Here is a 14,406-nt window from a genome sequence, read left to right as displayed (position 1 = left end):
GCATCTTACTATACTGACGGACAGTGACTACAATGGTCGGGGGGCAAGGACTTGATAATATGGGTGACTGTTGAAACCACAATGTTGTTCATGTAAAACCTTCATAAGATTGTATATCGATAATACTTTAATAAAAAATTTGCAATCTACTTTATGGTCACATGTATTAATAATTCCATAGTCCTTTTCTACTATTAAGTATGATAACAACCCCAGTGTCTCAAAAGCTCTTTCATAGATTTGGGTATTTCTCTTTTCCCATTCTAAATTCATCTCTTCAATTTACTCTCATGAGAGTGGGCCTGATTGAGGGGCCTATGGTTTTTAGTGCATTAAATAAATTTTAAAAAAATTAAATGCATCAATATTTTCCAAGTTCCTAATAGTTTGTTTAGATTTTCAACAACATGAGTTCTTTTTTAATATTTATTTGCACTACCCAACAGTTACTTGGTGCTCAATCCATTGAAAGCAAAGAGTGGGTTGGATGTCCGCCTTTAGATATACTGAGTACTGAGTATACAAGACATGGAGTGGACTGCATTAAACAGATATTTTATAGTGTAGGCTCCCAAACGATACTGCCTGGGTTAAAATCTCAGGTCCAGCTTACTTGCATAACCTTGGGCAACACCCTTAAAGATTTTTCTCAGATGTAAAATGGAGGTAATAATAGTAACAAGTTCATTGGGGTGTCAGGATTAAATGAGACTTTATTAAGAGCCTGGCACAATGCCTGGAGAAGATTAAGTTATAAAAACCATCACTGCCACCACACCCTGAGAAACATGCTAAGGAGGAGTCACAGCGCAGCTTTTCAAAGAGCTAATAACCTCACTTTGGAAGTACTGGAAGCCCCACCCTCCAGAAACACAACGTGACATATTAAGAACATGTAACTCATGTAACATAAACACACATACATAGGACTCTTATATCACACAGTCAGTGAAATGACATAAGTAATGGAGTACTCACATTAAAAAGATTTTGGAAAATAAAGGACATATTTGGAAAAGCACATTGAGCAGTGAGAAAAGCCAAAGAAGCAGGTACTGACCAGACACAGATGGGTTTTGCTACAGTGTTTTCAGTGAGGGGAATAACATTTTAAAAAATACTATAAAATAAAAGATTGTGGACTGACCCAGAGACACAAAACATTACCACATATTACTATCATTTCTTAAGAGAAATGACATTAACAAAAACTTTGGAAGGACATAAGCTCAGAATAAAGAATAATCTTTTACATTGTATGTCTTTGGCTTTTAAAATCTTGAAAACATTAAAACACAGTGATGTAAGAGGGACTGACTGGTCCATGTGAGAAAGCTATATTAGCTGAGGGCTGAAGCCAGATATATACACATCTGAGGAAAGACAATTCCAAGAAGAATTGTGAGCAAGTCCCCAGGTATGGAGGTAGCAATGAGCTTGACTTCTGTGAAAATGAAACTAGTGTGATGGGAAAACAAGGGAGACACATGAATGGGAGTTAGATTACATTTGACCCTTAAACAACATGAGTTTGAACTGTTCAGGTCCACTTATGGGCCAATCTTTTTCAATAAATACATTGGAAAAAATTTTGGAGTTCTGTGACAATCTGAAAAAACATTTTATTTTCTCCTGCTAACTTTATTGCAGAAATACAGTGTATAACATGCAAAATATGTGTTAATAGGCTGTTAATGTTATTTTTAGGGCTTCTGGTCAAGAGTAGGCTTTAGTAGTTGAGTTTTTGGGTTATTCACGGATTTTCGCCCGTGCAAGAGGTTGGTGTCCCTAGGCCCCACATTGTCCAAGGGTCAAACCATACATAAAACCTCACAGGACATGGTAAGAAATTTGGATTTGACTCTAGGGATTATAGGAAGTCTTGAGATAGGCTTAAGCAGGGATGTGACATGATATCAAGACAAGAATTAGAAGAAGGATCATCTACCTAGGTAAAAAATAAAAAGAACTGAAATGGAAGTAAAATCAATTCTAATACTTGAACCACACTAAGTGGTTGAAAGTGTCATTCACGGTATTCAGAGAAATGAGAAGTAATGATTAAAGGATTAGGATCAATGTTAAAGTGAAGAAGAGGGTGTGACAAAAGAACAGCCACTTGGAAACTCTGATGAATGCATATGGTGGATACAGAGAGACAGCTCAGATGTGCAATCTACCACGTCATGTGGTGGGATGAGATGAACTGCCTGAAATAAGGGATACTGAATCAGTTCCGAGGGCCTGGGGCTGTGTTAAGAAGACATGACCAATCTTACACTAACAAAGGTTTAAATTGTATTATTAAGGCACTCATAATCACAAAAATGCTTTATGCCACACAAAGAATTTTCCAATAATCATGCCTAACCTACTGAAACAGACATTTAAGACTATCTAGACTAAAATTAATGTCTGAACCACTCTCATGCACCACCTGGGAAAGATAACCCCGTGCTGAGACCATTTAAGTAATGCCATCTAGTTCCTGGAACCAGCAGCTCAAATGTCACCTGGCCACTCATTCAGAGTAGATGAATAGACGACATTCTATTTCAGGATCGCAAGATTTTAGAAGAAGTCTTGAAGAAAACATGGAAGTTTTACCTTGTGTAGGCACACTGTAGATAGAATATGTGGCCTTTGTGAGAAAGGAAGACTGTCCCTCCACCCGAGATCACATTTGCCGAGCTCTCGAGGCAGTGTTCTGGGGAAATATGCCATGTGGCTTGGTGCACTGGTGGTATTATTCATTCAAGAGAAAAGTTACTTTATGGAAGACTTACTCAGAGCTGCGTTATTTAAAAGTCCAACCGAATGCCCCATTCCTCTATGTAACAAATTTCAAATTATACCGCCATTCATAGAAATAGCAGTCGACATGCTCTTGCTGTCTTGGTGATTTTCTCAAAAATAAGAAAATTTCCCTCCACACTTTGCAAAATGCAAAAATGAATTGCATTTTCCCCCTCACATAGACATCTTCCCTAACTGCTACCCACAACACACCTACCAGATTTGTAGTACCAATGACAAAGCTTTTCCTGGGTCAGTCATTTTGGAAGGGAAAAAGAGGTTAGGAAAATTTGTGAAACACTCAGTTTGTAAGGAAAATACATGCATCAAAAGTCCAATTATTATTTATTGTGTATTGTTACAGAATATATGATTGGCATTACTGAGGTAGAGAGGTCTTTCTACTTATTAACAGGAAAGACATTTTCCACATCATACTAGCTTACATGAAATAAACTCTAGAATCTACTCCTCATTCCCTCTAATGTCTCAGGATTTAACATGGGAGGGCTTTACCCTTACAATGGGAGAAATTTAAAAGATACTTTTCTGCCTTTTACATTTTTTTAGGTCTTATTAAACTGTTTTGTTTATTCCTTATTTCTTTTACATCTATACTAAGGGCATACTAAGGTACAGTGACAATTAAAAGTAGAAATTTAAAAAGTAGATAATTAAAAGAAGGAAAACAACTGCAGGAAAACACAGAAAAAAATTCTAATAATGCAAATAAAACCACAGGATGAAAGAAGAAATTGATTAAATTTGGGAATAATGAATGTTTCACAACAATTAAACCTAAGGGATATGGAGGTTTGTTGTTATTACTTTAATCATACATAATTAGCTAGTTAAATTCCTAATTCTTAAATCAGAATTAAACTGAAAGTTGTGTTTACCAACATTTTTTTTTTGGATGGTCAATAATTTTAATTTTTTGTTTTGAATTGCATGCTATTTCTTGGGTTGAATTGAAGATTTTGGTTAACATTTTACTTGATAGCTTTATTTGGACAGGTAGGTATGTCCGTCATGTGTACATATGCATTTGTTTTTTATGCATGTGTAAGTTGTAATCTACACAACTTTATCAGGTAAGGGATTATTCCAACAGTGCTCAGAAAATGTGTTCAAGCAATTGAAAACAATTACCTTAAAACTGTATTAGTGCTGTAGAATATTTTACTAAGAAACTACCTTAGAACTAATAACTTTGAATGGCACCTTACTAAAGATATTATTCTAATTTTACTGAAAAATATTAGCTTTAAGGTCTGCCTTAGGTCATCTTGCCATTATTCTCTCAGAATATTTCAAAAAGGGGAGGGAAGGTAGAGTCAGAATTTTATTGATCATAAAGATGCCCCAGTTGTTTTCACTAAACTTAGAGGATTAATTCATTTCACTGTGGATTAATTTGACTCCCAGAATGAGTGTGAAAAAGAATACATCAATACTATCAGAACTGCCTGTATAACACCTGCTAAAATAAATTAATTGGGTTTTACAACAATAATAACCAAGCTAAGAACCTTGATGCTCTTAACCTCTATACCTCAACTACGTGAATCTTCAAACTGACTACAGACCAAGAGAAAACAAGTATTAAACTATTTAGACTCACTCCCTTCTACTACCATTAATAAAATATATTCAAACCAAAGCTATGATTAAAGTAAAAGGTGTTAGTCTATCCAACTGCTATGTAAATACTTCTGAAAATATTTCTATTCTGTAGGTACGCATAACACATTTCTGAAGTAAGCATAATTTGGTGGGTCAGAAAAGAGACAACTTATTTGTAAAAGTCAATCTGTAAAGTGAAATACTTTGGGGATGATTTAATCTAAATACTGAAATTCTAACAAATCAAACATGCATTCCTTAAAAGAAAACAACTTTTAGCCCGAGAACATAGGTTAGATATGTATACCAATTGAAACAGGATAAGTTAAAAAAAAAAAACTGGTTACGTAATTATAAAAAATATATTTTAAGTTCTGACACATATTGAATCATTTGCTCCCCAGTTATAAGCAAGTACTTTTGAGAGCTTTATAAAATCAGTTCACAGTTTTGTTAAACTCAATATGGTAAAACATGAAGAATTCAATCCCACATGAGTAGTTATAATATCAAATAAAGGAACTGTCTGGAGGAAAAATTGTACAGACACAGTAATCAAATTCCCATACAGGATTAATGGATGACATGTAAGCCAAGAGATGATTCATTTTATTTTAAAATTAATTACAAAGTCCTTGATTATTTTAGAATGAATCACATATCCTTATAATTTTCCTTAGGCAATAGCAAAATTAATGAAATATAACTATTATATACTTGGTCATCAGTAATGTAACAGAAGGGAAAACATGACTCTTTTGTAAAGTATACCTGGTTTTCTCCAAAGCAGGATGAGTCAAATGAAATTTATATTCATCTTCTAAATGAAGGAATATCCAGGAACTAGACTATGATTAGTAAATTAGCAGATGTTTAAGAAATATCCAAAGACAAAGGAATGATAAAACCCACTTTTAAATATTTGAGAGACGAATGTCCAATTCCTATACATTTATTTTAGCAAAATCGTATTTAAAATATTTTGTTAATATATTTGAATATATAAGAAAGGAAATAAAAGTCCACCGAATATTCAGTTGAAGAAAATGAACTGAAGTGTACCTCCTTACCTTTAAAGAAAAAAATAAAAGCAATATTGATCTGGTCTAAGAAAGATTCTAGGAATCAAAGAAAAAAAAATAAAAGAAAATCATCAAATTATTCAAAATGAAATATACCTTGTATAAATTACATGTTTTATAATGACCACGCATTATTTGCAACATTTTCAATATTTCAAATAAAAGTCAGCCAATAAATCACTTCATAGTCTTATTTATATCTGGCATAGAAATAATGTCAGAATACTTTCCATTTAAAAAACAAACTTGGAAGACATATTCACTTCAATTTCTACTGCTACATTCCCAAATACTCCAATACTGACGAGAGGCAGACGTCTCGTATTTTTCGCTCTTTACTCAGATACGAGAACTCCGAAGGTGCACCAAGAGTAGGATTCTGTTTTCCTTCATATCTATCTATAGCTTGTATAAGCTGAGTGAGAGGCACCTGCTGAAGTTGTTATATGATTAATGTGGCAGATGGGGACAGGGGCTGGGATGAGCTCTAGTTTCAGGCTAATAAAAACCTAATTATTTCAGAATCAAAATGTACCACTAATTTTTAAAATAGTCCAAAAATGGAATGCCATTTTGCCATTACAAATTTGAGTTTCAAAATTAAATGAATTTAGTGTTGCATTTCACACTGCAGATTACATATGAAAAATGATTTCAGGTGGGGTTTTGCAGCACATCCCAATAGGTTTAAAGACACAAGGTTCAAAATGATGATTCTGTTTTTTAAGTGTTAATTTATACAAAGCATTCATCATGTATAAACAAGAATGTATTTTGTTTTATAATTAAAACTGGAAGTAAAGCTATGTTGAATATATATACATCTCATAAATAACTATTCTTATTTGCCAGAAATAGCCTGCTTTTAGGTTACTCCAATTCTATCTTAAATGACATATAGCCTAAAGTCATAAAAAAGAAAAAATTATAACAAATATTTAAAGTCTTTATCCTTGAAATAAAATACATGATTTTTCTAACTACAGATAAATAAATCTCTCCAACTGTTCAGTGCATATTTCTCAATCACCTTAAAAAAGTTAATAAAATTATTTTTAAAGTACACATTTATTAAGTTTCAAGGAAATAGTTTGCCTTATGCTTTCTACTTTTTATTTTTCTATTTAGAATGTACTGACCTTAGTAGTATCTCCCAGCATAAGGAAAAAGTTTAGTTTTTTAAAGAAGAATGATGGCCAATAAAGAAGTTTAGTAAATACTTGTTTGAATGCAATGTGCAGAGTAGTAATCTATTTTTTTATTCACACAGATCAAGGTGATCTCTCTCTGGACACTAAAAACTAACCACTGACCTACAAAAGCAATAGCTAGAAGTAACCTATGTGATACCTAATGCTTCCATTGTAATTATCATTAGTTTTTCCTTGTCCAGTAAAAATAACATATACTCTAGAAGTTATTTAAAAGATTTTAGCATACTTGACCCTGGAATCCTGGCAACCATTGTGAACTTAAGGACAATGATGGTCTTTAATAATGAGAAGCCAAAGCATCCTTGAAAGTGGGTAATTGTCACTTAAAATGCTTCTTGTGTTTTTACCTCCATTTCATCAGAGTTGTTATGGTTTTAAATATATTATATTAGTAACTCAAGAGCACAGAGTGCTAGGCTAACAAACTGAAATAAGCCTATGATTTATCCCTATTGCTTTTTGGCAGCAACACAAATTTTTTTATCTGTAGTATTCCAAATACTCCAGCCATTTTTCACTGAGGGATTAAATTATCTACCATAATCCTCAAATGGTTATATATTTAAGATATAACTTTCTGCTTAATAATCTACTTTGTTGGATCAATATCTAGAAATGCAAATCAATCATACTTTGGTAGCCCACTGACTATATAACATCTATGTAATTAATTTAATACCTAGCACTTTATGGCTCATTACAGCAATGGATATTATGATGAAATCACAGGAGAAGCTCTCACATGAATGTAAGGAAAGTGTCATTATTCCTAAAAAGTTTTTGCTTATTTATACCTTACTGAGAGATATCAAGAAAATTTTATTTTATTCAAACACTATGCACTGCAATAATGGCATAATAAAGACACAAGACTTTCCTGGACTAATCTGATTCTCTGCAGAGCAGATGCAGTTAGTACTACTTAGTTGGGTCTAGACAAAATATAAGGAGATTAACTTTAAAGTGTATCTTTGCCAGTACTCTTGTGATGGCTTGGCAGAGGATTTCCAAATTGACAACTCAATTGTCCCGAGCTGAACTTAAGTTTACTTAATTAAAAATAATAAACTGTGAAAACCTACATAAAATTCCTAACACAAGTACTACCAAGTCCACCATCTTATCCTTTTTTCTTCGACAAATCAAAATTCAAGTAAAAGCCAGTGTAAAATTGTTGACAAAACAAAATACTTACAGGTAATTGAATCATTAAACAGAGGAGCAAACTTAAATAGAAATTACATAAACAAGACTTCCATTTTCTTCTGTCTCATTCCATGAATTTACATGTGAGATTAGTGATAATGCAATATTTATAATTATTGCTTTTGTTAAACAATACAGATTGGTCTTATTTATAAAAAATATATATATAAATCACACCCACAGATATATAATGAGGGACAATCAGATACTGAGATATTGGTTGCCTCTGGAGAGATGCCATAAAGTCACACTCCATTTCCAAATTACAAATTCATTTGGGAAATATCAAAGATTTTCTTTTGATGCAAAATTAACAGTGCTGGTTTCAGGCTTCTTATTTTCTTTTACAAGGCTAGACATTCAACATTCTTCATCCATACTTTGTAGCATCAAAGGATACTCTAAGATGCAATAAACTTCTTTGAGACCACCCTGAGCCCCAAGATTGCCAGAGGTTACAGACAACCATTAGGTCTCTGGGATTTAGCAGTTATGGTGGCAGGGAAGAGGTGTCTCTCATCCACTCTTCCACCAATACATCTACCTCCCCACCTACTCATCCAGTTCTTCTACCAAACCCCCACCCCCATGCATCCACCTACCTAGCCAAATACACCAACATTCACTGTATCCTATGATATCTGACGGAGATAGTGAGACAGTCCTAGTCTTTGGAAGTTCACATTTTTTAGCAGGGAGGAAAGATCTCAAAGATTACTACATGAAAAACCACACTGCAAAGAGGAAAGAGAACTAAAACCACAGTAGAGAAAAACAGAAAATGTAGAAGAGTTGATATTCATCTTGTATGATTGTATGACAAGATATTTATCCTTATGCATGTTGTATCTCCATTATTCATTCAACTCTTGTGTATGAGGTGTCTACTGAACATAATATGAAATAATATATAAAAGAAAAAAGGATGTGATCATTTTAGGAGAATTGTGAAATTCTTCAGGAGGCAAGTTGTGGGTAAAATTGTAGTATTTCCAGAATATCTCACCTGGCTTTAGTACATCTGCATATCAACAGGCATTCAGAGGTAGAAAGAAGTATGGCTTTAGTGTATTTGCATATCCTCAAGGGTGGAGAGAAATTCATCTCCATATCAGTGGATAATTACCTGGGCAATGGAGGGCTTATCCGTACCTGAGAGGTGAGTGGGAAGGCCTGCTTTGCTTCTGCTGGAGCAGGAGAGAGAGATGGGCTGGACTTCAGTTTGTAAGCAATAAACGGGTTTTAAACTCTATTTCTCCCTTTGACTGATTTCGGTTTTTAGAGGTATTTTGCCCTAGGATTTCCTCTCCCTGGACTTACACAAGTAAATTAGTGAATAGTTGGAAATGAATACAAGTTTATTTTGAAAAATATATTTACTTTCTACCTTTTTCATTTCAGTATTCACAAGGCTACTTTCCACTGAAGAGTAAACCACAATACAGCACAAACTACGCATACAAAATTATAGGATAATATGGTTGAAACTGTGATCTATTTATTCTGAATTCAAACAAGAATTACAGATTATTTAAAGTACATGTTTGAATATTGACCAAACATTAGCTTTAGTCCTCTTTGTATTTATTCTCTTGTGATCCACAGAACAGTTTTCACAAATTTTTAATTTTTGTTCTTCAGTATTATCCTCAAATTTCATCATGCATTAAAATCTCATTTAGACTTGTCTGGCATGAGTGGCACGTTTTTCCTGGCTTATGGCATTATCCAGATATTAGTCATGTTTTCAAAGTGGCCAAGGGCAGATTAGTAATACACGTTGTCCCCCTCCTAATGAAAGGAAGTTCATACTTGAACAGATGAAACACACCTTAACTTCCAGTGAGATGAAAAAATGAAATAATCAGGTCTATCAAAAGTGAAGTAACAGGATGTTGAAAAAAAAGTTGCAGTTTTCGGACAGTGCTCATTTCTGCCAGAGAAACACATTTTTCTCACTGTTATGATGAAAAAAATGCAGCTGAAAACTTGGATTTTTGTTGTTGTTGTTCATTGTTTCCACAAAGTATATATAAAACACAAGAAACAGTATTTTAGTAAGATTGATCACATGGTAACTGCATCTGCCACATTTTTTTTAATCCTCAGAGCCAGTTCACAACATCCAACAGAGCTTCAGTGTAACACTGAAATTCAGTAACTGCTGTAGACGACCTGTGACAGACGCAAAGTTAATTTCCAAAAGCTTTTGGATGTCACTGACGTAATAAAAAGGGGAGGGTCTTGTCTAAATCATGTGGAGGAAATTGCTTGGTTTTATAAATGCACTGGCATGTGATTTTTCAACTAGTGTTCAGCTCCCAGCAATGGAAAGAGAGGGCTACCAGTAAGGATCTGTGTTTGTTTTTGCTTTGAAACTTCTATCGTCTGAGCCAGATTCTCCTTAGGACCTTATTTTATTCTGATTACTGCAACATAACTGCCAGTGAATGGAGAGCAGACTTGGTCACTCCTCTGCTGAAGTCAGCCAAGAGAATATTGTTGGAGAAAGTAATATTTGCCTCAAAGGCTTGGAAGCCAAGGGAAAAACTGAGACACATACGAGACAATAACATATAAACCAATTAAGTTAGCCTCTCAGGAAAATCGTCTTCACTCTCATCAAATTTTGTATTATCTGGCAATATAAATTGAAAATCTATTTATAGAGTAGGCAGGCTAAATGTTTTGCTGCTAAAACAGAAGTAGTAGGGGTCACAGAATACAAAACCTTAGGAAACACATTTTTTTCCAGAGGCTATTTAGCATGCTTTTGATATAGATTACTTTCTTGTCAATGGTTCCTTTGTCTTTCTTAAAACTACATCTGCACAACAACTAGGTCACCTTCAATTTCAAGTACAACACTGTCCATAAATTTAATTTAAGATTCTATTATCCATAATTACCATAAACAGGAGGCAGGTGTGACCCTACTGTCAAGCTGGAGAGCCTGAAGACAGGATGGGTTAATAGACTAGTTAAAAGCTACACAGTTTGCACTGACTACAGGCTCCATGAGCCATAATGATGACCTAGCTATTAAAATATTATTGCAATTATATGCTTCTTTAAGTAGTACTTCCAAATCAAGAGAGGTAACAGCCCTATGCCTCTGAAGAACTTTTTTCAGCTCTGGATTCCACATTCCAACAGTTCACAAAATGCAGAACTTTCACAGAGGGAACCTGTCTGCAATGTAGGTCCTGTGAACTCTTGAGTCAGAAAATGGAATTATTAGCTTGGAAAAGAAAAGCTGAAATAAATATCCAAAGACTGTCTGGTAAAATCCCCCAACAGAAGATTTGCTCTGGTTGGAAATTGAATTTTTTTTTTTAGGTCTTGAAATGCGAAAAGGGTTATCAAGTCCAAAGAATGGACTCTTCCTAATATAGTGTACTTCCTACCTGGTAAATGTTCTAGGCCCTGTAATAGCCCAATCACTTGTCAGTTACATTGCTAAGGAGCATCGAAATTGGTAAGATAGTCGAATGAGTACACATGGAAGGCCCCTTTAAAACCTAAGATTCTGTGATTAAAGGTCATACCCTTTGGCAGAGAAGAAGCCAAAATCAGAGCTCAGATCTGTGCAGATTAGTTTCTGCAGTTCCTTTAACATCTGTAGCCTTGGAACACCTGACTTAACAAGTTTCCACTCTGACCCACTTCACAGAGCACTGAGGGCTCCCTTCCCATAGAGTTGATGCTGTTGGCTTGTGACAAATGTCTAAAGTGACATACATATTCTGGCCCCCAGCCCTGAGCTCCATCATCTCCTACCACTCTTCTGTCCCTGAGAGTGGCCCCCCCAGCCACCATGGTGGCTCATAGAGCCAGCAGCTGTGATATCATGTCTTCTCGCTTTAAAAAGGCAGCTTTGCTTTCATCTTTTTCTTTTTTGGTGGAATTCCATACAAAGTTTCATTTTTAAAAAGGGTAATAGTGCTACTCAGTGCTTCCATGCCTTTATGCCTTTAGACACCCATCCTCATTTTCCCCATCCCCTCTGGCAAATGTCTATTCATCTCTCACTGCTCTAAAACAAACACCAACCCTTTCTATGAAGAGTTCTTTAATTCCCAAGGCTGAATTTCTTGCTCTCTCTCTGCTCCCATTCTATACATGCATATCTTCCAGCACTGCATACCTTCTAAAATAGTTAATGTTGGAAAAGCCTGTCTTTCGCATATTCAAACAGCTTCTCAATGCCATATATGCCTTATAACTCCCACAGTTAGCAGACCTAAAATTCAAAAAGGCTTGAGTGAATGGTAGTCATTGATGTTCAGCTTGTAATTTATGACACCCTTGCATTCTACTCATGATTGAAGAGAATTCTCTAACAGTAGCCATGGTAATGCTCCCCTATATTTTTAAGTAACATTTTTCATAACCCCTGAATTATAAATATGAGTTTGGGATTAAGGAGAGAGGTAAAGCATGGACATTTCCTTTCAAAAATAATTTCCACAGACACAATGATAGACATCATGGAAACAAGAGTTCAATAATTAGACAGGCCTCTCCAAATCCCTTTTCCCAGCTCTAGTAAGGAGATTTCCCTCCTTCCTTCCCTCCCTCCCTCCCTCCCTCCCTCCCTCCCTCCTTCCTTCCTTCCTTCCTTCCTTCCTTCCTTCCTTCCTTCCTTCCTTCCTTCCTTTCTTCCTTCCTTCCTTCCTTCCTTCCTTCCTTTCCTTTTGCAACTAAGACTTCATTTTTAACAAAAGAAAGGAACATTCAATACCCTGGGCGAGGCATTATTAGGCATAGTGCATATATTATTTCATTTAATACAACACTGCAAATAAAGTTGACCTATTATTTCCACTTTATAAGCAAACTATGAAACTTGGAAATATTCAAGTCATTCAGTTTCTCAGTACCAGTAAATCCTACATTGTCATTCCTATTGCATCTTGACTCATTTGTTTATTCATTCATTCCAGTTACCAATTTGTTTGTGAAATTTATTAAACTTATAATAAATGTCTTTAACTTACAGAAGTTTCCTGCAAGTACATGACTTAGATTGTGAATCTGCAATTTGTAATTCCAAGTTGCTTTGATTTTGAATTTAAAAGCAGGTCATTTTAAATCAAGCCACATTTTAAATTCAAAAGAAGATAATCATGTAATTTTCAGAGAGAAAAACATTCTATCCCTATCTGAGACACTATATTTATAAATTATAATGTGCCCCAAACAGGAGGTGTTCTGTGCAGGTAATATTCATGGGCTATTTTGAAATAACACATTATGTTTTTAAATATTGGTCTCTACCTTGTCTGTAAAATCTTTAACATTTTTAAAAATATTTCTACAAAGATTAGTTGATATAACATAATATAACATTGGACAGTTTCAAATTTCTATTCTTTTTAATTTGACACAACTTTACTTTAAATTACTTTTAGCGAATTTAAGGCAATTTTGGATTTAAGATTTCCTTTTTTGGTTTTGCTTGTATTAAAATGCACCTATCTGACCAAGATTTCCTAAGCCAAATTTCAGACTAAGAACACATTTTAGAAGGTCCCTCTATAATTCAGAATGACTGCAGTAAACCCAATTATATCACTACTTGTTAGCTCAAGAATTTGGCTATACCACAAGTTACATCACGTTCCTGGAAACATAATTGCTTGGAAACAGTCAAGGTCCAGCTCACAACAGCTTGCCTACACCAATCACGGCATCCCTACCTCAACACCATTATTACAAAGTAGTTCCCTGGACAGAGAACAAGCAGATCTTAATAACTGGATCCCCCAAGGCGTCACCACAGTTCCATAACAAAGCTGGGTGCTTGAAAGACTAGACTGGAAGAATGTTGAGGCTAGGAACCATACCCTCTTCATAATCTTCATCTAAACTTGTCAAACCAAATTTCAAAATTCTCCTAAGGCTTCCACTTCTGTGTCTTACTCATTTACTATGAGTATAAAATTGCAACTTGATGAACATCCTATCAGATATAGACTGTTCAAGGCAACACATGATGGTAATTTTATTATATGTCAAATAGAGAGTATCTACCTTAGAGTCAGTCAGTCAGGAACCAAGAAGAAAAACCCACCTTAACTTGGTTACTACTTCAGTTTTGGCTTCTAGTCTTTAGGTCACAGAAGTAGTATGGGAACTGAGTGAAGCTTGCCAAGGTTGTCGGTTCAGAGACTTTTCTGCATTTGCCTCTCAATCAGGAAGTGGCAATGAATTTTATTCGCTATTTCTCTGTGTAATTCCTCATTGCGATACCAAGGTCCAACTCACCTGAAGGAAACACTATGATCAGAATAAAAGAATGGTCAACGTTCTGGGTGCAAACAATCTCTATAGTTCATTCTGTCCTACTTGACTGATATTTCCTGGAATACCTATGACTGACTCCTTTCCTCATGCAAGGGTGCTTATTAGAATAAGATTACATCTGTAATAGAAAGAACAATTCAAAACACCTAAGTTTTCACATAGCTCACTGTTTC

The 14,406-nt window shown here is 34.9% G+C and overlaps 1 protein-coding gene across 11 annotated transcripts in view; it reads right to left on the bottom strand.

Annotated features, from left to right (window-relative positions):
- Positions 1 to 14,406, bottom strand: part of ARL15 (ARF like GTPase 15) — a 442,427-nt gene that overhangs the window by 141,662 nt on the left and 286,359 nt on the right. The window contains exon 6 of one of the 11 annotated variants that reach the window (XR_012131183.1): positions 14,001 to 14,206. The exons of 9 other annotated variants lie outside the window; for them this stretch is intronic. The gene's annotated coding sequence lies outside the window, so the exon portion shown is untranslated. The remainder of the gene's footprint in view (positions 1 to 14,000; positions 14,207 to 14,406) is intronic. One more of the 11 variants, XR_012131184.1, reaches the window with a different exon arrangement.

The sequence above is a fragment of the Manis javanica genome, chromosome 1 (genome assembly GCF_040802235.1).
Source record: "Manis javanica isolate MJ-LG chromosome 1, MJ_LKY, whole genome shotgun sequence".
Lineage (NCBI taxonomy): Eukaryota > Metazoa > Chordata > Mammalia > Pholidota > Manidae > Manis > Manis javanica.
This window is presented reverse-complemented; position numbering and strand designations above follow the sequence as displayed.